At 29.9% G+C, this 26,628-nt stretch overlaps 1 protein-coding gene across 2 annotated transcripts in view; it reads right to left on the bottom strand.

Annotated features, from left to right (window-relative positions):
* Tsp74F (Tetraspanin 74F) overlaps positions 1-25,640 on the bottom strand; it is a 75,654-nt gene extending 50,014 nt beyond the window's left edge. For both annotated transcript variants that reach the window (XM_075356546.1, XM_075356547.1), the window contains exon 1: positions 25,570-25,640. The gene's annotated coding sequence lies outside the window, so the exon portion shown is untranslated. The remainder of the gene's footprint in view (positions 1-25,569) is intronic.
* Positions 25,641-26,628: the final 988 nt, after the last annotated feature.

Genomic DNA, 26,628 nt, shown 5'->3' with positions numbered 1-26,628 from the left:
TATAAATGTAATGGTGAGCGCACGCGCGCGTACATATACACACAGTTTAACTAAAATAATACGAGTACGATCGCAGTAATTCATATCCATTTTTTTTTTTTAATTATTATTACCGAAAGGGGTGAATAAAATATAGCAAAAGATACCGACTAATATCAGAAACCGAATAATTATTATCAACGATTTGAAAAAAATTACGACTTTGAAAGAAATTTTAATTACATCATGTTGAAAGATCAATTCGTCCGAGTAATCCCTTAGCGGTTTTTGACAAAGTGATGCTTGCCTTCTCTGCTAAAATTTATTTCGTTTCATTAAGCTCGTAATCCACTTTCTACTAGCTACAAAATTTATTAAGGAAAATTTTAAAGATTTAGCTTTTCCTAAAGCTCAACACGAAAAAAGATTTTATGATAGACGGCTCAGTAGCTATTTCACGGATTTTTAACTTCTTAAAAGTTATTTTTTTAACTCCGATTATTCTTAAACGAATATTTCGATCTTCATAAACCGATTTTAAGAGTTAGGCAGTGGCGGCTCGTAGCTAAAATTAATGGAGGGGGTGATCCCTCCAGAAAATTTTTTTTTGAGCCTTTTCAAGACCAAAAAGCCAATGGTGCTTAATTTGAATTTCTATGTATACAGAAATAAATATATAATTAATTTTTACTAATTGCCTTCTTTTTCGCCCTTCCAGCGTGTTTTTGGATAGATTTGGCAGTCAAAGAGCCCTTGCTTTCCCCCATCTTCTGATCACTACTGAAAAAAACAACTAAACTGCTTTCATATTCCTTCCACCGACTAACCTAGAACAGGGAACGACGTTCCATACACACGCGGAATTAAAGAAAGACTACATTCCACCAGCACGCCAGGGTCGGCACTGCGGGAGCAACAGTTCTCTCTCTCGCAGCCTCGCGTGCAGCTTCCTATGTTCTCATGCGCACAACAGCCAAACACCACGCTGCTGGAACTGTGAAGCGCATAGTTCCATACAAAGATTTTTATATCTTTTTCATAAACTAGAGGATGGCTACTGACATAGGCTTAAGGATAATATATTGTACTAGTACAAATGAAGAATTAAAGAAGAAAGGATTCATTATATTAAATGTTGTTGATAATATCAAATGGAAATGCAGGTTGCTGCAGTTCCACAGTGCCTATACGCGAGCCGCTACTGGAGTTAGGTTATCGATAATAAAATATAGAAATCACTAGAGTGTAAATAAGAGTTAAGATGAACATGTCAGAATATCAAATATCTGTCACCGTCAGTTATCTTTTTGTAGTGGTCTAAATCTTACTTCTAGAAAAATCTTACTTTTCCGAAAATCTCCTGAACACCCATGTTTTTTAAATATATTTTCATACTAACAAAAATAAAACGGTAAATACACGCGAGTATTTTAAGAAATTTTATAGAGAAATGGTTGATGAATTTAATGGTGTAATTAAAATATTAATACGATTTTTTTACGACACGGTAACATGGTAGAATCACCCGCCATATTACATGGTATTTATTATAAATTCTTATGTGCTTGAATTCATATTTGTACAATAACTTAATCACTTATATATCTGATACCTGTAAGAAATTATAAATGGTAAAGCTAAAAATATAATATTTTAAAAGCACGGTACGGCATTAAGTTTTCTTTTTTTTATCAATAATTTTAGAATAAGAAGGCCTATGCACTCATAAACCGGAAATATCCAATCGGCATGATTCTACTTATACGATGTTATACCAACTTTAAATGGTTTAAATTTACAACCAGCCTAAAATGCATTATAGTTAGTTTTACAAAAATGTATAGATTATATGAAAAGATATGGATATTTATGAAATGATATGGATAATGGTATGAATAATTAAAAAAAAATCTGATGTGGATACCACATGACTTCCTTGTACGCCTATTAAATTGCATATACACTCTTTTTTTTTTTAAATAAATCGTACATAAAATTTTATTTCATTAATAACTTCTGATATTTAAAAAATATTTTTTATTTTTTATAGACATTTTTTATTATTATTGAATTATTACACTGATAACATAATTTTTGTTTCCTAACATACGATACATGATTTGAATCTGTTTTTTTATGCTGAAAACGAATATGAACTCAGAATCTTACCACTCACCATTTCTGAAAAATTTGTAAAATTTAATTAAAGGATTTTTTTCATTTTTCAACGTGTAGTTAGCATTTTAAGCTCTTATACTGTATTTTTTTAGCTCATATTTTATTGTTTAACTTTGTTAACATAATTTGTAAGCTATAAATAAAAAATAATAGAAAAAGAATGAAATCACATCATAGTCAAATACTATGACACACATATATTTATATATGGGTTTGGCGTGAACCAAAAGATCTTGTAACCGGATTGTTACTTTTGTTTAAAAAGAATGTCTGGAATTTCTAAAAAATCTAGACATACTGTAAAATATCCTTCACTGCAATCTGCAATCAGGCCTGTACGTCTCAGTGAAATTATTCCAGTTTCTGAGCCACCTGTGAATGCATGTTTCGAAAGCAGCGATGAAAAATCAGGCACTACTGAAGAAGACAGCAATGATTTTGATTTTGAATTATCTTTCAATAAGTCACATCTTATATCACAAGGTGAATTACGTGACTTGGTTAGGGATTTAAATTTATCAAAAAATCAAGCTGAACTGTTAGAATTAAGACTGCAAGGTTGGAATTCACTTCAAAAAAGTACAAAAATTTCGGGCTTTCGAAGCCGACAAAAAAACTTTTTCAATACTTTATTGATGAAAATAATTTGGTTTATTGCACAAGTATTGATGAGCTTATGTTGCACTTGGGACAAGTTCATAAACCTGAGGCGTGGCGCCTTATCATAGATTCTTCCAAGTATAATTTAAAAGTGGTTCTACTACACAACGGTAACAAATATCCGTCCATACCAATCGCTTATGGTATTAATTTGAAAGGGACATCGATGTAATGAAAGACGTTCTTGAAAAAATAAATTATAGAAAACATAGCTGGAATATATGTGGTGATTTGAAAGTACATGCCTAACAAAATAGCTGTAACTCAAATCACCACATATATTCCAGCTATGTTTTTTATAATTTAATTTTTCAATACAGCTATTTTGTTAGGCATGCAGTTGGCTATCCTAAGTATATGTGTTTTCTTTGCGAATAGGACAGCCGAGCTGGGGATAAACTTTATGTTACCGAAGAATGGGAAACTAGACAACTTAACTCCAAATGGGAAAAATATTATTCATGAGCCCTTAGTTGAATCCCAAAAAATATTTTTCCCCCATCTCCATATCAAGCTAGGACTAATGAAAAATTTTGTTAAAAATAAGGATATTCCCGAATTTTTCTACATCAGGCAGAAATTTCCGAATGTAAGTGAAAGAAAAATTAAAGAAGGAACATTTGTTGGTCCTCAAATAAGAGAGTTGGTCAAAGATGATGTATTTAACTAGATGTTAAATAATGTAGAAAGTGCAGCTTGGGCTTCATTTAGACGTTTGTAAAACTTTTCTCGGTAAACAAAAATCTGACAATTACTACGAAATTGTTAATCAACTTCTTTCTTCATACAGAGCTATGGGATGTAATATGTCTTCGAAAATACATTCCTCTACTCACATCTGGATTTTTTCCCGGGCAACCTCGGAAACGTAATTGACGAACACAGTGGACGTTTCCACCAAAACATTTCGGTGATGGAAAGCCGCTATAAAATAGAATAGTAACATGCTAGCCGATTACTGTTGGACATTAATTCAGGATGTGCCTGAGGCTATTTATAAAAGAAAAGCATCAGCGAAATCATTTTAACACAGGTATCGCCTTGTAAAATTATAAATTTTACAGATTTTAACTATATTTTCCCTTATTTTTTTTTGAAGCGTAATTTATTTAAAACTCAGGTAGATAGAAAAATTGTATTTACAGATCTGTAATGTACGCAAAAAACCATTTCAAGAAATGGTATCACACTTAGAGAAACATTAAAAAAATATTTTTTTGTCTATCATTCATCGTAAAATTTTTTTTACAATCAGAGGTTAATAATAATTATTATTAATAAATCAATATATTTAAATTTAAAAAAAAAAGTTAAAAAAATAAATAGATGAGTCTGATTCGAACCGATGTGCCTTCCCATAAAAACCAAATATATCATAAATAAAAATTTTATTTGGGTATAACTCTGGAACCAATAAAAATAAGTACTACTTATGATGTATCGTTGAAAAGCTTTCAATGAGAGCTTATTATTGCAGTTAAGAAAAAATCAAAAATCCAATTTTGTGTTGTATTTTGGTCTTTTTTGGTTCAGCCGATTGCAATCAAAAGAGGAGGTGCACAATTAGATGTTAGAATAGTCCTAAATCCAAAATTTCAACGTTCTGCGGCTAATCATTTTTGAGTTATGTGAGATATGTACATACGTACGTAAAGACGTCACGCCGAAACTAGTCAAAATGGATATTTCCGTTTAAATCTGAAAACCGAAATTTTTGGCGATTACAATATTTCGTACAAGGAAGTAAAAATATGTATATGTAATTTAATAGGCGTACAAGGAAGTCATGTGGTGTCCACATCAGATTTTTTTTTTAAATTGTTTGCATGCATAGGGTTAGATTATTGTTATTACACATCACAGACTACAAAAATTACTGCAATGAATAACAATTTTCATTGTCGCGTAAAATCAGTTTATTTACTAAAATGATGGTTTAAATCATTAGGAAATACTGTCCTTTCTTCATGAATGAGGTCCGCTGCGCCGACACACTTTAATAAGCGGTTAACTAAAAATATTTATATCAATTTCTGAGGTCACTAATTCATTTTTTCATTATTTAATTAATTTAACTTTTTTTTGTCACAAAATCGTTCATTACCGTTAAAATATAATTTTCATTCGATTACTGAAACAGGATACATCGTTTTTTATGTTCATTGTCGCCAAAATAATCACCGAAACGGTCTTAAATTTTGGCGAGGAAGTTTATAAAGGACCATATTTTGACATGTGTTAATACTCATAACATAATTATTAAAAAAATGCTTCCTGTTTCCTTTATTTTTTTTATAACAACAGACCTATAATATATTTTGTAAATAAGGAATACTATTTTTAAACCATTTAAACTTAATACACAGCAATCCAAAAGGCATTATATATTTATTCTTCTAAAAATCGATCATAAAATGATATAACTATACAACTGCTTACACGAAAAATGGCGTAAAAAGTGTTTTCCCATATTTTTGTTTATCAGTAAATGACATTTTCCTTCAATAAACGAGTGAGATCATACAAGATAAACTGGAATGGTATCATATTCAAAGAATGCCTGAAAATCGGTTGCACTGCTGACAAGAAAATAATATAAGCCAACCTAGAGAACAGATGTTGGAATGCCGAAGAAAAGATGGATTCCAGAAGAGGCAGAAATCCTTAATCCATGAAGCGAAGAAGTAAAAATCGCATTTTTTACAGCTAAACGAATTTTTAATTAATAGTTTCATAATAGGATTCAATTTGTTATATGTATGATTTACGGTATTTTTTAACGAAGAGGAAGCAGTTTATTTTTACAAGTTTGTGTAATTGTAATTTTTTCTGATGCTATAATTTTTTTTAATTTATTTTATATATATATATGAAAGTAATCTTTACTTAAAAAGGAAAACAGACTGAATAGTTATCACGAGCATTTTATATTAATAGGTCGAATAAAAATAACACTATAACAAATTGTTAATCGTAAAAAGTAATAAAATTAATATTTAAAGTTACAGTTAATGTATAATTCTATAAGCTTTTAGTACAAAAATAGTTTACAAATAAAATTAATATATTACATTCCTTATGAAGCTTGTAAAACAATTGCAGTTAAACGAATAATATAACTGCCATTTCTATTAGAAATTCGTACTACTAATTCTGTTACAATACTAATTACCTAATCAATTATCGCGTTTATTTGTATGATTTTGGTTCATTTTCATTCTTGCTTTATATTAAATCAATGAAACAAGTAAATGAGATATTGTACTCTCATACATAGAATGTCAAAATATGAAAATTATGAACTACATACATGGAAATTTTAAAATTCTATTAAGAATAACAAGTATATTTTTCTGTGAATTAGTTATTCTGTTCAATAAACGTTAGAACGTTCATAACTTTTATAAGTTCACAACAGTAACGCAGCAACTAACTTTCTAATCGTTTAACATAATCATAAAAAATTAATAATTTTCCGATACAAATAATATGTATTTATTTAATTTATAGGTAATACTGTTGAACCCCCTGCATAGCCAGAAAATAAGTAATATGAGACCTTATTTTAATTTAGCAAGAATTCCTGATAAAGAATAATTTCAAAAATAAATAAATCGTACGCAATATCTGTAATGAAACGTATTACCAAAAAAATCTTGAGCTGCAAGTTTTGTGTGTCTATGTAATGTGTGTATGTTTGCGCGTGCGCGTCACCTGTTAAAATGGAATCATTACTAAACACCATATAACTTGGCGAGTGACTTTTCCGTCTCACTGTATTATCAAAAGACGTTTTAGAAAAAAGCTATTTATGACACCATTAGAATAATCTCTTCTGCGTAAAATGTATAAAACACTTGCATGTAATCCTCCATTCTTTTTACTGACGTGAAAATAGAAAAAAAATGGGTTTTTGCATAAACTAAAATTTAACAGCTATAAAAAAATATTAATAAGCGACGGTATATAAATTTGATATTCATCATCATCATCAGTGATCCTTCCTCTAATGTCTGAGAGCTGGTGACCCGATTCTTATCCCGATGACAATTTCCCGCCATAGCTCACGGTTCTCCTGCCATTCGAATTAATGTGCCCGACGTTTCTCCAGTCACCTCTTCAATTTGGTCGTCAATCTTTTCGGCGGTCTTCCGCGTGACCTGCTGTCCTCGATTTTTCCCTGTAAAAAGCTTCTCAAGATTTTCGCCTGGCCTACGGACTATCAATTCTCCTCCGGTCTTCCACCTTGATGGTCGAGGTCTCAATGACGTACATGACTACTGGGAAGGCTAGTACTGAAGCAGTCTCAGCTTTGTATTCCTCGTGATTGACCTATCTTTCAAAATAGTTGTCAACTTCGTAAGCGCCTCCTTCGCCAAGATTCTTTTTTGTATTTCGGCAACGAGCCTCCATCTTTATCTACTGCGAATCCTAAATATACGAAACGGATCAACTTTTCGAAATCACACTGCGCATCACTGACTGGAAATCGTCGGTTCTATCTACGATCATAACGTTTGTTTTTGTGATGTTTAATATCAGCCCTAGTGCCTCCCGTTCTTGCCGAACTCAGTCGAGGATCTCCTTCATTTCAACTTCAGAGCCTGCGAACAAGATCATATTGTCAGCAAACCTTAGGTTTCTTATACACCGGGGGGTACGAATAGGAGTTCGTACCCTGTCATGCCAGTATTTCAGACTCTTTCGCATGATACATTCACCGTAAATGTTGAATAAAAGCGGAGAAAGAATATATCTCTGTTGTACTCCTCTCTACAGGTAAAAGGGTTCCGTTGTGCCACTTTCCAGTTTAACCATCGCGCTGTTTTTTACGCATAGGTTCCGAGTGAGGGTAACAAGAGCATCAGGGACACCAATTTTCTTCAATACTCGCCACAGATCGTTCCACACGATCATGCTGAAGACCTTGGCGTAATCTAGGAAGAATACTACAAAAAACGTGTTGAAGTCTCTGGCTTTCCCTATCAGCTATTTTTAGAATTTGCTTAGGCGTACTCCTTTTTTTGACGAATCCGGCTTACTCTGCAGGAATGTTTCTGTCCAGATAGTATAACTGATGTTCATGGAGTATATACAACAAAATTTTAGTCGCATGTGTAATTACAGAAATAGTTCTATAATTTTGCAGTGCCGGGTGCGGGCTTTTTTAAACAGGAGTATAAACACTTAGGTGCATATTCCTACATATGTTATGTATCTATTCTAATCTTTATTTATCACTCTGCCGAGTACCGGTTCAATTAAAAAACTTTTACAACGCACACTATGATTTACTTCAAAAGAAGCGCGTTCCGAGATCTGACGGACGTTTTGTGATAAAATTGGCTATCTTTGAGATTTTTAGTGGATACGAATTCGACTAAAATAACTAAAAATCAAAATAAAATGATGAAAACCAGTAATGAAGATAGATTTAAAACTATTTTATGAATTAGAATGGCGCGGGAACGGTAGGTCTTTCGTTCATGTACATTCTGGATGCAGTGAATCATTTAGTAGCAATCTGTTATTAACTTGATTATTTATGAATAGGGTATGAAGTTGATATATTATACTCGTTGATATTTTTTTTAATTTAAATTTACTGATTAAAGAAAAGTATTTTGTTAGCTACACTGAGGAACAAAATTAAACTTTTTTTGACTCGAGGAACAAAATATGTGATTCTAATAAAACTTTTTTCACTGAATTCAAATATGAAATAGATTTTCTTTATCACCTACCGTAGTTTTGTGAAACCTAGGTAAACTGTGAAAGAAATGTAAGAATTTACATTCATGGTGGGCACTATTCAACTTACCTAAAATGTGGTAGTTGTTTTCCTTTTGTGTTTGGCATCTGCACCCCTCTAATGTCTCAATGCATCAACCATCTGCGAGCATTCTTGTACTCCAGTATCACTGGTACCTGTTTTCCACGACTAAGATTTGATGTGGAAGCTTGGGGAATTCTGGTCACTAAAGACACCAAATTTGTCAGAAAGTAATACAGGTGTGAATCCAAAACATGAATTTTTACGACATATTACACCTCACATGTTTTAATTATTTTTCTACGTCACAATGAATGATTTTCCAATGTGTTAATTTACCACAATGTCACGGGAGTCGGGGATTTATAATTTCCTAAAATATTTTGCACAACACTTTTAAATAACCTCCATGCTAACTTTTTCACTTGACTTAACAGTTCTTCGAATTGTCCATCTCTAATAAAAGTTCTTTTTTGGGAACCACAAAAATTTCTTCTTTGATTTCATTGTCACTAACAAAAGGAAATTTTTCTTTCAAATAATGAAATTCAGCACCATTTTTATTCATCGCCTTAGCAAAGTTTTTGAAATCATAATTTTATACGATATGGAGGAAGAAGAACCATTTCCAAGTTAACTAGTGGAGAGGATGTACAACATTTTTCGGTCCAGGTGTAAGTGCTTCACGCTTTGGCCATTCCTTCCTGATATGATTTGTCTTATCCCTGCTGTCTCATTCCCATTTTATCGTAGCCGAGCTGCAAACCCATTAACGCAGTAATTTTAAATCGCTACATATAGTCCAACAGTACTTGTCTTGAATTTAAACAGGATTTTTACATTGTCATGTTTTTTCACGTTAGTTCTATAAACTAATGCCACAGAAGTAAATTCGTTGCCAATATGCAAAAGAAACTATTTTACAAATTTAGTTTAAACTGGTTTTCGAAAAATCAATGAACCGTCTGCATTCTGTAGAGTTATATTCATTTTGAAGTGCATCCATACATCACAAATATTATTACTGTACACTAAACTATTTTGCTCGGATAAAAATCTTAAACTCTAACTGATGATAACGAAAGAAACACAGTATCAATGAAGAGAAGGCCTTTCAGCCTAGATCTCAAAAGTACGGCTTGATTCTTCGCAAGTTCAAATCCCGAACAAGAATTTGGATTACTCGAGGTAATTCACCTCGAGTTATCAGATGAGGTTCACGGGAAGAGGATTCTGTTTCAAAAGTAGTTTAATTTTGCTCTTCGTGTCAATCTTTAGTGCATCTTCTAAAGTTAGATGTGTTGGAGGATGCAGGATAAAAAAGCCTTCACCACAAAGCACAGGTCTTATAGCAAATAAGGTAAATTCGGTTACAACACTGTGTGTTTGAATTTACTATTTATCCCTTTTATATCTGTAATATATAAATAACAGTCTGACAAACGATCTTGTGGTTCACGCCACACAAGTTCAGTATGGCAAAACTTAAGTGCCGATTACCTCAAGTCCAATCTGTCAGACATTTAACACAGATCAAACAGCAAATAAGAAAAGCCCAGTTTTTTATTGACCCCCAGCTTCACAGTCAAGATACAGTTCATATAATTTTTTAACTAGTGGAGTCAACTTCCTTGTTTTTTAAACGTCAAATCCCTATATACGTAATAGACGTTATCACAATCATTCATTTGCGCACTTTCTTTGCATATTTATTTACTATCACAACACATTTTACATAGTGATTGTAAACCACAAAACAGAATGAAACTACAGTACAAGCGTGCATAACAAACGTTTAAACAATACTGGTTTGTTTAATTTACGATTCAGAAGTCTGCTCTGTGCTGATGTTTCAGAAGCTATGGCAACTGAATCATCAAGTCTCCATAATTTTATGTTTGTACTTCACCCTTTATTAGAAATTACTTAAAATATTATTTTATGAACAAAAGTTATTATTGAAAAAAAAAAATATGTGCAATTCCACAGAAACAACATTTCAAGCATTGAGTGATGGAAATATTCTGATTTCATTTATGAATTCAACATAAAAAGTTACATTAGGATTACAAAAACATTTCATATCATAAAAACTGTGTTTATTAGGATCATTAAATTTTTATAAGCCTATGCAATAAGAAAGAAAAAATGCGTATTTTATTTTCTTCATTATTTTAATTCGTAGTTGTCAGCAGGATATATATTTAATGAAAACTGTGTATGCTTTTTCAGCGATCAGAAAAGTGCCATTATATTGTTTCGTTTATATATTGCAGGAGGTTTATATATTATAGGAACACCAAAAGTGAGATAATCTGTTTTATTTATTAGTTTATCTTTAACGTACTGTAATTAAATTATTATAATCCTTATCAAGATAAAAACTAACTAAATTCAGTAAAATTGTTTGAACATTTGATTCCATTTTTGAGATCATAATGGTCGTACGACGTGATATTTTGGCTAAGAATATTTAAAATTTCGAGTTCTTTATCGTTTGAAATTCAATGTATAGAAGTTCTAATATTATTATCGTTATGGAATGAAAGCATACAAAATATCGAAGCAACTCGTGTAATCAATTTTACCGCTAATAAATGAGATATTTAATCCGTGCTTAGTGATAAGGGCTGTTCTAAATGCATACTAATTAAGTAAGTAAGGGTAAAAAATCGAATTAGAGAGAGTGAATTACTTCCTTATGAAGTTTGTTCAAGAATTGAGGGAGGTCATAGGTCAGTCAGAGTTCGGATCGCGGGTCGGTGAACTCTGAATATTTTCCCGTATAGTGACCACTACTATTATTACTTAAATATCTGTCATGCAAATACACAAAATACAGTTGTACCCACTTTTAAAGTAGAATCAGATAATGCTATAACAATAACGACGATAAAATCATTAGCTATTATAACATATCACAAAAAAAATATATTTCCAGGAAATTTTCTTAACTGCGTATTAAAAGTTAATATTTTTTTTCCGGTGAAACCAAATGTACACAAAATTAAATTAACGATCAATATTCTAATCTTTATAAAGTAATTTCGATGGGCGTGACCGAAACATTTTCTGATGAAGGGGACATCTATTATTTGAGGTACAATAAAATAGGAACTGTTCTAATTACGTCATTAACTTAGGAGCTGTTACTTAATTAAATCGTTCATTTATTTAAAAGCCTGTAATTTGTGTACAATAATAAATCAATAAAATCTAAAACATTTCTAAACAAGAGATATTAAAAAACACGACTGCTAAAAAAAATATTGCTGACTAACGTTGCTCTTTAATATTGGATAATTACTAATATAGGATGAATTAAACAACGTGCGGGTGAAACTTTTGTACGTACTATTCGTACATTTTATAATTTATTTTTCTATTATTTTTTTTTAATTTATTCAAATATATATATATATATATATATATATATATATATATATATATATATATATATGTATGTATACACATTTAAGTAGCCTATGACACTCTCGGTAACGAAAGGATTCCAACGTGGAGTCATAAATCTAAATCAGTTCAGCGGGAAAATATAATAAATAGAAAAGAAAAGATGCAGGATAGTTAATTTGATAAATAGATCCATTAATGACGAGGACAACTTAATCGCAATATATAAGTTGGCAAAGCCAAATACTGAACCGGCGATTTGTTAAACTTAGTTAGATTTAAATATCTCCTCTTATCTCCCCATTTAAGTTGGAATTTTTTTAAAGTTTAAGAACTTTTATTCATTTATACACTACCAAATGCATAAATCATTTATACTGGGTAAAAAAAGAATTGAACATGATTTTGAAGCCTTTTGTCCATTTCGGCAAGAAGTCTCAAAATTCACTCGTTAATTTTTTTAAAAATAATTAACTAACGTTCAATATTATTAAAAAAATTAAAATGTCATTATCCAGCGGAAAATAAAGAATTGGACTTCAGTAAACTCTTCACGTAAGTCAGCTTTGACCTTGAGATCACATAAAAAACATTTGTTCAGAGAAGTTATCCATTTTTAAAAATAGAGTCACTAAAACTTTTTTCAGTAATTTTTAATTAAAAGAAAATTGTACAATACATAGTTTAAACACGTATAAACCGTTGAACCTGATTATACTGTAGGGTTGTACCCTTCGCTCAGTACGGCCGGCGCATAAACTTGAATCCATATTTTCAATTCTTTTACTGATTTTAAAGAATATAAACATCTGAATGCACTGAAATTTTTTCCAGTGTTACTTCCATATTAGTTCAAGTGTATCGATGTGTAAATCTATTCGTTGCTAGAATCGGAAAATAAATACTGAATTCAAAAATTATTTCATTATCGAACCCCATGTACAACAGGGGATTGAAACTTTATTTTAAAAAACGGATATCTTTTCTGAACAAAAGTTTTTTATGCGGTCTCAAAGTCAAAGCCGGCTTATGTGAAAAGTGTTACTGAGGTCGAATTCTTTATTATCAGCTGGGTAATGACGTATTAATTTTTTTAATAATACTGAACGGTAATTAATTATTTTAAAAAAAATTAACGAGCCACGAATTTTGTGACTTCTTGCCGAAATGACAAGAGGCTTCGAATCATGTTCAATTCTTTTTTTACCCGGTGTAAATGATTTATACATTTGGTAATGTAGAAATGAATACTTTTTTAAATTTTAAGAAACTTCTAACTTAAATATGGGGAGATAAGAGTTATTTTTAATCTGTACTAAAATCAGGTGATGGTTGTAAAAATAGAAGTTGAAAGAAGTAAGCACTGATTCAGATAGCGGTGAGACATGTATGTTGTTTGGCACCGTTCATTTTATCCCGTACACGGAACAAAAGATATAGAGAATAAAGGAAAACTCTGAGGTTTGACTAACTACAGCAGAAAAAAATAACGATTTAAAATTCGTTGATGAGATTTTTTTACCGACAACAATACCAAACGGCATGATTTTATTCCTTCGAGAGATGTCTAATTTGAAAATTAAGACTAAAATAAAAGTACAAAAATGTGACAGAAAAGGTAATGAAAAAATAAGTATTTATTCAGAACACAATATACCGAAGTGCAAGAATTTTGTTATTTAGGGAATAAAAGTACAATAGATGGATGTATTAAGACAGATATCAGAAGCAGAATGACATAATAAAATTAAAATAAATAAAATTAATAAATCCACCTTACCAGCAATTAAAATATAAAATCTCAAGACCTTTCGGTTCTTAAACCATCGTCAGGAGAATTAAAATATTACAAAATAAATTCAAGATATAAATTCTCTTAACGACGGTTTAAGAACCGAAAGATCTTGAGATTTTATATTTTAATTGCTGGTAAGGTTGATTTATTAATTTTATTAGATCATATCAGCGAAAACCATACTTACGAAATTTAGAATGACATAAGCAAGGGAAGCAAGGAATCAGTTAAACATTAAATGCAGATCTAAAATTAGAAATAAAATTCTTGAAAATATCTGTGTGGATTGTAGCACTTTACAGTAGCATATGCGAAAAATTTTAAACCGGAAAGGAAAGAATACAAAGTTTGAAGTATGGAGCTACGGAGGCTGTTGAAGATGAGGTGGATCGATAAAATTTCGAATTAAAAGGAAAGATTTTTCCAGAATTTTATAGGTCGATGGACAATGCATTAAGACATCTAGATTTTGTTAATTCGGTAAGTGAACAGGTTGAGGTTAAAGATCGGTGTAAAACAGAAAGTAACGGAGCATTTAAATAATTAAAAAGCCATCGACTGACAAACTAAAAAAAAAAAAAAAAAAAAAAAAAAAAAAAAAAAAAAAAATTATGTTGAAAAAAAGGAATGAAGTAATGAATGAACTGGTAGAAATAAATAAAAAGTACTATTAAAAAAATAATGCAACCAAATTATGTATGCGATATCAGCCATGAATTTATCTTTTTCGAATAAAAGTTTAAAAACCGTTTATATTCTACCACTAACGAAGATAAAACTTGCTTCATTTTTACGTCAGTAAACATCATCGATAAACGTTTTAGTTGAAGTTGAAAATTTCATCACTTAAATTTACAGTAAATTATAGAAAGTGATGCTCTACCGAGTACAGTTGTGCAATGTTGTGAGATCCGAACAGCTGCTTTGTAATGACCATTGTTAATTACTTAACATGCTTCTTCTGGCTTAAACATCGAACGAACAAAAAATAAAAACGAGGATTTAAGTATTATCAGTAATTTCTGATAAATTACTGATAAAATTCATTCAACATTTTGTCATAATATAAATGAAGTCATATCGCGATATCCGAACGATAAAGTATAATACCACAGTAGTACAGTATATTAATCCTCTACCGCGCCATGACTGATATCATTTAGGCTTATGACTTCGAAATTTGTTATTATTATTATTTGAAATTTCATATTTTTTTTAAAGATATTTAAGTTAACAGAGCATGTCCTATAATGAGATTCAAGGCTCATTTACGGTAATAGAAAAGCTCTTCTAACGAAAAGTGGGTGTGAACAAAAAATCACAACCGTTACAGTTATTTTTTAGTTATGTTTATACAATGAAGAAAAACCTTCACTCTCGAAATCTTGTTCGTAATCAAAATTTTTATACTTAAATCATAAAATTACGTTTTAGGATTTGTGAACGCTCTGTAATAGTTTTAAATCGTATTATTAATTTAAGAAAGAGTATCATTAAAAAATAAATAGTTTCGATCAAATTTCTTACGAAGATGCAACTTATCGTTCAGGATGTTACGTTTTACGTGACACGAATAACTATCACGAAGATCACGTTTAAATTTCACCCTTGTATAATTAAAATTCCTCATGAACAGAATAACCTCGTAAATAAAAGACAAATTACGGTTTGTAATTTTCTAAATTAAACTAACAAAATTAGCATATTTTATTTCTCAAAATACGGTGAGTACCCACCCAATTGAGTTCGATTTGTATTAAAAAAAGTATAGAAAATTTTTTTTAACGTTCGTTAGATTCAATTACAAAAAAAATAGTTTACTTTTAAATTCACTTTAAACGCTAGATATTAAAAAAAAAAATCAAAAGTGTTTAACAAGTATTCACCAGTCGTTCATAAACAGGAAAGACATCTAATCAAGGTGGAAAAATGGTAATCTTTTTAATTTTTCATTCCACGATACCCCGTGGAGTGAAAAAAAGTAATTATTTATTTTTGTGTTAAAAAAGTAAATAATGGGTAAAATTTTAAACGTTTCATGTGGAAAAAATTACAGCTTTTACAACATGGATTTCATACAGTCGATTTGTAACAGAAAATATTCGTGAAAGTTTACGCTAAAAAATAAATAATTACTGTATGATATCAGTCTGTACTACTAGATTAATATTATACACCAAACTTAATGTCACTCAAATATCACTAAACAATCTGGGGAGTCAAGTCTGTATACACCAGGTAAACTAGATCTGTTGGATAGTTCGTGAGAATTTTCCCTGATAATGCGTATTATACTTTAAACGTGGTTTTGTATCCGATATTGTAGCTTGCTCTTTTAGGTATATTTCATAAGAAAGCTACCTATTGTAATGGGTACCATGATTCGACTTCGGAAAATTTCGACATTCTTCGCGTTTCATATCTCCCAGAAAACCACCGTCAGTTAAAAAGTTTATATACACATTTATATATATACGTATTTCATTTTGTTGTGGACACGATAACTGCCGTAATTTTGCACCAATCGATTTCAAAATGTTCCTTAAAAATAATTCGTCCCAAAATCTTGGTCGAGTTCATTAACAGACCATGGGGTTGGAAATGGGGGAGCTTTTTCGAAAAAAACAAAATATCGCTATAACTTTCTTATTAAGTAAAATATCGAATTCGTTTATTCCTACTATTCTTTGAATAAGGTCCTAAAACTTATCTAAGTAATGTGTTTTTATATTACCAACCATTGGCTCAGGGAATTGAAAAAATGAGGTTTCGAAGACAAAAAAGAATCATACCTTCCTTAATAGGCGCAAATCGAATCGGTTTAAAGTGGTCGTTAGTCCTCTACACATTACTTAAAACCTTTGTCTGAAACAATTTTGGTATGACCAACCCTTACGGCAAGGGATGACCAAAATGTTGCTGGAATTGTAAGAAGATGGAGCTTGTCGTACGCTAAACATGTGAAACTATTTTCACATGCAACCACTGTCGTATTGAGTAAATTTGAAGTTTTTCTTAACTTTAAGGTGGAAATATTTTTTATCCCCTACTTAACACCGGTAAAATCTACCTTCGCCCTCCGGCGTGCCGAAAGGGATTTTTAAATCTGTACGCACTTTTTTCAATATTTTTAACAAAATTAGCGATACTAATTTCTTGTTTTTGTTTAATTTGTTCTGAAATTCTAATAACATTAAAAGAGAGAAGAATACAAGAAGAACCGTGTTTACGTTTAATCGCCGATCTCCTCGACCAATTCGCTACGTGATACTTAGCCTGACCAAGCATCACTTATGTATTGAAAAATTCTGTTATCGATTTTCGAAAACAGTCTGTATTTTGTCAAAGAGATTATAATTTTTTATTTCAAAGAGTACGTGTGCTAGTAGACGTGCGATAATTTTTCGAAATAGTAATGAAAACAATTATTTTTATAAATCTTCGTTTATTTTTTCATTTAGTATTATTTACCAATTTCAGCAATATTTAAGTTTTTTGATAAAATGAGAAAAATACATTTTGTACAAGTTACCAGAATATCACTTTTTTAATCGACTACTTCATTGTTTAATGTAATTCCTCTCCAGCAATACATTCTTTCACGTTTCTAAAATTTCTAAAAACGGCGATTCTAAAAAACTCAGTGTAATTCATATAATTCTGGTTACACAATTTCTCCTGTGTAAGTTGATGTAGTGTATGATGAAAACGTACTACGTTCTTCGTAAAATGCGGTTGTTTTTGTTTTATTTCACTGTTCGATCGGCTTAATACGCTGCTTAGTACTTTTCTGCGTTGGTTTTTCCTCTTTTTGGATTTTACTGTGAATATAAAAATATTCAAAAAGTAAACTCGGAAAACTTACAAAACCAAATAATAATCAAGGTAATAGTAAATATCCAGTTTAGTTATATTAATAGATCGATAATAATAAAAATAATTTCTATTTTAACAGGGCTACCAAACTTTTTATACCTTGCCTTTCCACCCACATACGGATAGAAAGTAGGCACTGTGGACTACAAGAACATTGAAAAGGCATTATACAGTAAGAACCTTCGTGTAATGACCTTTAACAAAGAATATTTAACACAGAAACATTTAACAGTAAACATGAAACACCCAATATGAAAAACGAAAAACATATAACAGAAGGCACTTAAAAACATCAATGAAACGAATGTAAAAACGACAAACAGATGCTAAATCCTCCTTGGTATATATTGTTTTGCAGTTTTAACATAATTATTTCTTTCCACTGAGAGATCAAGGTCATCGTTATATTCTTCGTTTTTTAAAGCATCTATACGTAGTATTTGAATTAAAACTAGTAAAATAATTTGTAATAGTAAATCTGCTAAACTTCTTCTGTTTTTAAGCGGCACAAGTTTCAAATCTCTTAGTAACAAATCACTGGTTTAAACCAACTAAAAAAGTAAATTTATACTAAAGCCATCGAAGGAAGTTATGTTGAACAGTTTCAATCAAAAAATCGGACTAATCTCTGGGCCAGTTCCAGACAACAAAAGCATATTCCAAGTAGCTCCTAACTAAACTCTTAAATAACAAGGAGCACATTTCAATTCTAGTAAAATGCCACAAATTTATTTTACAAGGCCCAAATCTCTTCTCGCCACTGAAATTATATTGTCTAAGTGTTCGCAGAATAAAAGCTTTGAATCAAATGTTAACTCCAAGAGATAATAATAATAATAGATAAAATTAACTCATAATGTAATCAAAGCGTAAATCGGCTTTATTTAATGAAAATAATATATATGTATTAGTCAATTAATTTAAAATATGCGCTTTATAAAAGAATTTTATACCATAAAGAAGGTTTCTTCGTATTATATTTAAATAAGTGACATTCTGTTTATTTTTCAAAACCGCTTTAATTACAAGTTAAATAAAATTACATGTTGGATATAACGTAAAAGGTACCAATACTGCTACAATAAAATTAAAATAGTTAGGCTTATGCCAAATAAAGATTTCAAGTGCACAGAAAATAAAAAACATGATCAATTAACGTATTCCTTTTGAGGAATAAAATGTTTTAAAAATTATATTTTAAAAACAATTTTATGAATATTAAAATATATAAAATATATAACCGATTACAGGCATTTTATTACTTCCCTTTATCTCATTTACATAGCATTCAGGTAAAAAATAAAGATTCAAATTTCAGTACATGTTGTCTAAAACTCAGCAATATACAAAAAATTGAAGTACTGTACTTTAACTCGTATTCGATAGATTACGGAAAGTTATACATCAGAACTTTGGTAAAAGTTAAATTATCTCATTCTCAAAGAAATAATAGCGTACAAAACATCTTGTATGTTCATCGCCAAAAAATGTTTATCTTTGAATAATTACATCGTACAAACCAGTTTATAGAAAAAAATCAGTTTTATAATGTTTTAGACCTTTGTTTTTTCTGCATTAATCTTGAAAGTTTTAATTTATTTGAAGAAAATCTATAAGCGACTTATGCCAGTTACACATAAAATATAATCTATTTTTTGTCTGTTTTCCCGGTAATGGAGTTACAAATTCAATCGTTCAAATCATACAAATATTAATCGTTTGAGAATATTTAAAAGCGAAGACTGATATTTAATCTACTCGTATTATTAAATATTTTCTTTTAATTCCTCCTTCCAGTGGTATCAATTAGACAGTCATTAAAAAAAAATTTTCATTTCAATTAAGATCTGGTTGGTAAAAGGTTCTAAAGGAAAGAAGAATCTATATTAAACCGCTAAGATTCTCGACCGTCTGTTACAGAGACGAACAGTCGTTTCACACAAAAATAACGGTATAAATAGATAAAAGGTTTGTACTATGTTTTACGGTAAGGAAATGTGATATTAACTTTCTATCAGACGATCGATAATCCCATATTTTATATATGGGAAATTATATACGTACTTCAATAGCGTTGTTAAAACATGTTTCGATAAAAAAAAATTCCTAACTTTACCGATGGCCAAAACACAAATTTTTATTTAAACGGTCACTACATGAAAAATTAAAAATGTTTCGATTTTAATAACCGAATTAACTGACAATCTTCGATAAATAGTTACCTAGTTTCATAAGAAAGATCTCATTCGAAATTCCCAAAAAGCATTTCCTACCGGGGCGAGGTTTTAGTAAAAAAAAGTATTTTTTGGTTTAATTAACATTATAGACACTTTCTGAGCGAACACACCTACTAATAGTTTTGTTAATTCAAAAGACCGACATCGAAGGGTAAAATACCGTTAGAAACTACAAAAAACATATCAAGCGATATATGTTTTAACTATTATGATAATTAAAAAACCGCACAAGAAACTATAACAATTCGTTTTCAGTTACTAATAAAAGAAAATTGTATGTGAATAACACATGACTTTCTTGTACACTTATTAAATTACATTTACACAAAATAAAAAGTACATAAAATTTTATTCCATTTGTTTTTTTTGTTATTACTGAATTATTATTCATCGTAATTTTTTTTTTACAATGAGAGGTTAATAATTATTAATAAATCAATATATTTAAATTTAAAAAAAAGTTAAAAAAAGGAATGTAGTCTAATTCGAACCGATGTGCCTTCTCCTAAGATCTAGATATTTCATTAATTAAAATTTTGTTTGGCTATAACTCTGACACCGATGAAAATAAGTACCACTTATGATATATCGTTGAAAACTCTCAATGAGGGCTTATTACTTCAGTTAAGAAAAAGCCCAAAATCCAATTTTTTTGATTTTGGGCTTTTTTGGACACTTTTGGTTCAGTCGATTGCAATCAAAAGGGGAGGGCACAACTAGATGTTACAACAGTCCTAAATCCAAAATTTCACATCCTACGGCTAATCGTTATTGAATTATGAGTACATACATACATACGTACGTACAAAAATCATGCTGAAACTAGTCAAAGTGTATTCAGCGATGGTCAAAATGGATATTTCTGTTGAAATCTGGAAACCAAAATTTTTCGCGACAATTTTATTTCCTTTACATCCTTGTACAAGGATGTAATTATTAATCTTCGGTCCGGTGTCGGAGCAAATTAAGATTAGAAATTAGTTAGTTTTTAATTTGGCGCTGGCATCAGAAATTTTAAATTGTAAAATACTGAAAATAATTTTTTTTTACGTTTTAGTATTTTTTTTAAATTTTATTATTTAAAAATTGTTTAGTTTTCTTTTTATTTAGATTACGGTTTAAAAAAAAACTGTGTCCGTAATGAAAAGAAAGAAATTTTGAGCAAGTAATATAAAGGCGAGAAACCTATCACGATAAAAGTAAGAAAAGGAATACAGACAAATAGTAAAAAAACTACCGATAAGCGTGTGCTAAGGCTGTATAAAATGCTGGAACTTCAATCTTTTTTTAAATCTTCCAGCTAATTCTCTATTATTTTATTCGCAAGTACTTTGAATATCGTCGTATTTGAATATCGGTTTCATACCATTACCTCATACAAATCCAAAACTAAGAAATAATGAAACATTTTGTTTAATGACTTAAATTGCCAATTTAAGCTGCTTAATTTTTTATTTTAAAAATAAGATCTCTAAGGTTTCCTAGAAGAAACTTCCTATGAGGTCATCATAGGAAATCTCTTCTATATTATAAAAAAGAGCAAAGTTGATGAAAAGTAGGACTTAAGAAAATTAGCTAGTAAATTGAGAAGCCCCGGATAGAAAATTAAAAAAAATTCTTGTAAAGACGTTCAAAAATTTTACTTTTTTAAGTTATTTCCTTGGTTTTTTTTTTGTTGCTAAAATGTACTAAGACTGTCACAACTACCAGCTTAACCTACAGGAAAGGGGTCCGAGTACCCTTCAAAAATTAAAAAAATACTACGGTAGTATGAATTAATAAACCCTATACATAGAAAATTAGAAATAAGATCGTCGATAAATTGGAATAAAATTTTTCAAGTAACTAGAATCGATATATAACAAAATTTTCGTTTAGTTTTTCCCGATTCTTAAGAGTGATAGAATCAAGTAGACTCCCCGCCTAAGTAAACTACGTTTAAAAACATTAACAGCCTAGAACAATAATCCAGTATCATATAGGAACAATAATAACAAATAATTTTTTTATTCTGATCGATAATAATACATTATATAGATCACGCCAGGATTGTACTACTCCAAAGATAAAAAATCTGATGTGGACACCACATGATTTTCTTGTACGCCTACTAAATTACATATATTTTTTATTACATTTTTTCATACTTTTTTTTTATTATTGAATTATTATTTATTGTAAGTTTTTTACAATCAGAGGTTAATAATTATTAATGAATCAATATATTTAAATTAAAAAAAAATTTGAAAATGAAGTCGGATTCGAGCCGATGTGGCTTCCCCTTGTAAGTTCCAAATATTTCATGAATTTAAATATTATTGGGCTATAATTCTGGAACCAATGAAACTAAGTACCCCTTATGATATATCGTTGAAAAGCTCTCTATGAGAACTTATTATTGCAGTTAAGAAAAAGCCCAAATTCCGAATTTTTTGGATTTTGGGCTTTTTTGGACACTTTTGGCCTAGTCGATTGCAATCAAAAGGGGAGGTGCACAACTAGAAGTTACAAAAGTCCTAATCCAAAATTTCAACATTCTACGGCTAATCGTTTTTGAGTTAAGCAAGGTTCATAAGTATGTACAGACGTTACGCCGAAACTAGTCAAAGTGGATGCAAGGATGGTCAAAATGGATATTTCCGTTGAAACCTGAAAACCGAAATTTTTCGCGATTATAATACCTTCTTGTACTTAGTATAAGAAGTAAAAATATGAACCGCCCCAGGATTTGCCTGAATAGGTCAAGGAAAACCGTGATAAAACCTTGATCAGATCAAAATTACAAAGCACACAAATAATTATTATAAAATGGAAAATAGACTTGTTAAAGTCAATATTAATTATTTATAATATAAACACAACTAACATTATAAAGGATACACACGATATTTTAAATTAATTTATAATTCAGAAGGCGTTAATGAAAATTATTTGATAAAATATTTACGTAATCATTGAACACGATACAGAAAATGTAGTTTTTCAATTAGTCTTTTTTAAACATCTATCGAAAAGTAAAGTTGTTATTGTAAAAAAAAATTCAATTATATTTTAAATAAATTGATAGGAAGATGATTCGGTAATTTATTAAAAATGATAATAGAAGCATAATAAGTCCCTTCTTATAAACAAGCAGAGGTGATTGTGTTGAATTGCACGAAAACAGTTCTATTGTCTGTGTCGACAGAGGTGGGTATTGTTAAGAATAAACGGCTATTCCTTTTAGTAAAAATGCACATTCATTATCACAAACATATAAGTTAACGTTTTTAATTTTCTAAATATCGGTCTATACAATTCGTATTTACAAGGGCCAAAAATTGATCTAAAAGCCCAATTTTGTACGTGCTGTTCTTACTTTATGAGAAAGCCGTAACAGATGACGTTATACCTTAGACGGGAATACAAGTAAGCATAATAAATATTTAAAAATGACGATAAGCTTAACGTTTTATTAAGGCGCTTCAAAGCAAAATCTAAATCAATTTGATCATTCCAAAAGAATTTGTTACCTAAAAATACCCAGAATTCCGTTTTATGGACAAAAAAGACACTATCGTTAATTTAATACGAATTCTATGCACGCGATTATCAGTCTTATTACCAGAAAATCACAATGAAATTTTATAACTAATATTTTATCATTAGCCTATATAGTAAATTTACCTACAGCTAACATGATTTTTTTTAAATAAATGTCAAAGCTAAAAAAAATTTAAGTGTATCTTTGTACAGTAAAAGTTACATTCAATACGATTCCCAAAGGTATGCAATACTATTTATGATGTGTATTTCTGTTACTAAATGTATATACCCGTAGTTATTACTTACGATATTTGTTTTAAATGGTAACATAAATTAATTAATTAATATTAACGCAAACGTTTTTTTTTTTATTTACACTGATAATAGTTATAAAGGATTTATGTTTTTTTAATTTAATTTGGTTTGGATCCAAAGAATGATCAACAAATAAGCAAAACTTTACAAGATCTTACATTAAGTTAACGTTATTAAAATCATGTGTCTATTATAATTTCCTTATATAAAACAAAAATTATATAAACCGTTAAATCTGAACTGAAACCTAAGAGCAACAGAGACATAAAAAATAGTATTATTAACTAGAAAATCGACCCAGGCATCTGGGCCGAAAAAGATAGTATATTTCAAATTATTTTTGAACCAGTAATTGTAATGAAATTATTTATCTTTTTTACTAGTTTTAGCGAAAGTTTCTAAATTATAAATATAATTTTGTTTGGATATGAACTGCAAACCTTGACTTACTTGTGGATAAACATTTAATTTTTTTTTTTAAGTTTATGAAATTATGAGCCGGGTCTTTCGGCTTTTCGATCACCAGCACTAGTAACGATTCGTAAAAACTGACACCATTAATAAATTAATGTACATACACTCTAAATATCTTTTTTTAATTTTTTAACAAAAAAATTTTGTTTTTAATTTGGAATTTAACAGAATTAATGAAATCGTTGATACTGATCTGTCATTCTATCGACCAATCAAGAATTGTAATCCTCATCATTTATTTATTCATACAACAACAGGTTGTGTTCCAATAACGGTCGCCGGGATGAATGATAAATAGATTTTTGTAGCGCGTAAAAACGCCGTGCCTGGAACCCGAAATACGCGGATGAACAACAAAGATACTTATCACTTCGCTACGAAGATCGGCATAAGAAATTTCGCTAATAACTGTCGTTGAAAACAAATTAGTAAATTTAGGTGTTTTATTTACCACATTACTCAGAACTGTCAAACTAATTTAAGTCGAATCAACTACTAACGTCATTAACGACTACGTAGGGGTTAATTCATAAAAGATTTTCCAAATCCTTGCAGAGATTCCAACTCGAGACCTCAGTATCGCAGAAAAAAACACAACCTCCTGCGCCATCGTCGTTGTATTTTTCACATCAAAAAACGTCCTGTTAGTTTTCACTGCATATCGATAGATTTAAAATCCGATAACATTTTTAGTTCGTAATAAACCTAAACTCTAAATAAATCTGATAAGAAATTTTCACGAAATAAATAAATTTTATTTATTTATTTTTACGTCGGCTTAATTATTAATAAATTGCAAATAAAATAATTACTATTATAATATTTAATTGCACCGCTTATTAGAATAACAACAAATAACTTAAACAATTTTATGAAAAGTAACCCATTATGAAACAACCTGTATAAAATCCACATTCCTCAACATATTACTGTGAATAGAAAACGGCCTGTAAAATCTATATGATAAGAATACCACTATGAACTGAATAACTAAACTTTATTCAAATAAGAAATTTGTCTAAAATTAACAAATTAAAAACGACTAGCATAACTTATAAATTTACTTTTCATATAATAGACACCTGATTTGAAATTAAAATTATACTACTTTTCGGCCCACAAAAAATGATAAATGCTGATTTATCTGAATCAAAAGATTTATTTATTTAACAATAAAATAATACTAATAATAATTTTACAGGTTAATCGGTCTTGCTTTAAAACATTCAAATGTAAGATGATGTTATTAATTATTATTAATAACCGTTAAAAATATTCAATCAGCATACCACTAAATTAAATGCAATACAACAAACTACATTTTTTAAATAATAAAGTGTTCTTACCTTAACAGAAATATCAACTAGTAACACACGAATCAACAAGTGCAAGGATCCTTCCTGAAGCGTAAATGAGGTAATTCCTCATTTCAGCAACGGCGCGCTTTGTTCGCGCATGCGCAAACCATTTGTATGACGTCATATACTTTCACTCTCATGTTGTCCTTTGCGGGAGTGTCAACGTAAATGCTCACGAAACAATATTGTTATAAATTTCCATCTTTTGTAACACTTGTATTTTTTCTTATCGCCTATTTCCTTCGATATTATTATGTATCTAATTTATTACGTAAATCTAATGTGAAACAATTATTGATTTATTATTTAGTGTCGCATGTAACTAGATGAAAATGCAGTAAAACTATTCTTTACATGGTTTATGATATAACTTATTTAGAAAATTATATCTGTTAAACTAATGGTTGTGTTTATATTAATGAATTTTCAATCTTTACTAAAAAAATAATCACTTAGTCTTAAAAAACAAAACAATACCCACTCTATAATACAGGACGAGAGAATTGTTTTCAAATAAGACTATACACCTCGGGCTAACGAGTCTTATCATTGCTTCCGTAATCAGTTTTAATAAATTTCTGGACAATTTGTTAGTTCTTTTCACCAATTTATTTAAAATACAATTAAAGATTCTCCTGTACAAAAACAATATTACTCTGTCGACGGATTTTCAAATAACCTTAATTAGAATCTTTTTAAAAAAACCCTGAATTTTCTGCAACTACTCGACGTGTACCGAAGTATTTGACCAAATAACTTTCATTAACGTCTACTGAATTATGATTTATTTTTATATTTATCATCTTCATATGTTTACCTTAACATAATTTAACGTGTTTATATTTTAAATTATTAAAATGAAGTTATCATATTTTTTATTTTATAATTAATTATGTATTTTTATATGTTGTTTTGGTCAAAATTATACGACGGCTTTTCATGATTCGTCAAGTAAATGCTGGGCCAGTTCCAATTTTATTCGTGAAGTAGAAGGATACCCTATACCCATTTCTGAGTGATTTATATAATGTTTTATTGTGTAACTCT

The sequence above is a fragment of the Lycorma delicatula genome, chromosome 2 (genome assembly GCF_047948215.1).
Source record: "Lycorma delicatula isolate Av1 chromosome 2, ASM4794821v1, whole genome shotgun sequence".
NCBI classification, from domain to species: domain Eukaryota; kingdom Metazoa; phylum Arthropoda; class Insecta; order Hemiptera; family Fulgoridae; genus Lycorma; species Lycorma delicatula.
Note: the sequence above shows the minus strand (reverse complement) of the source record. Positions and strands in the feature narration are given on the sequence as shown.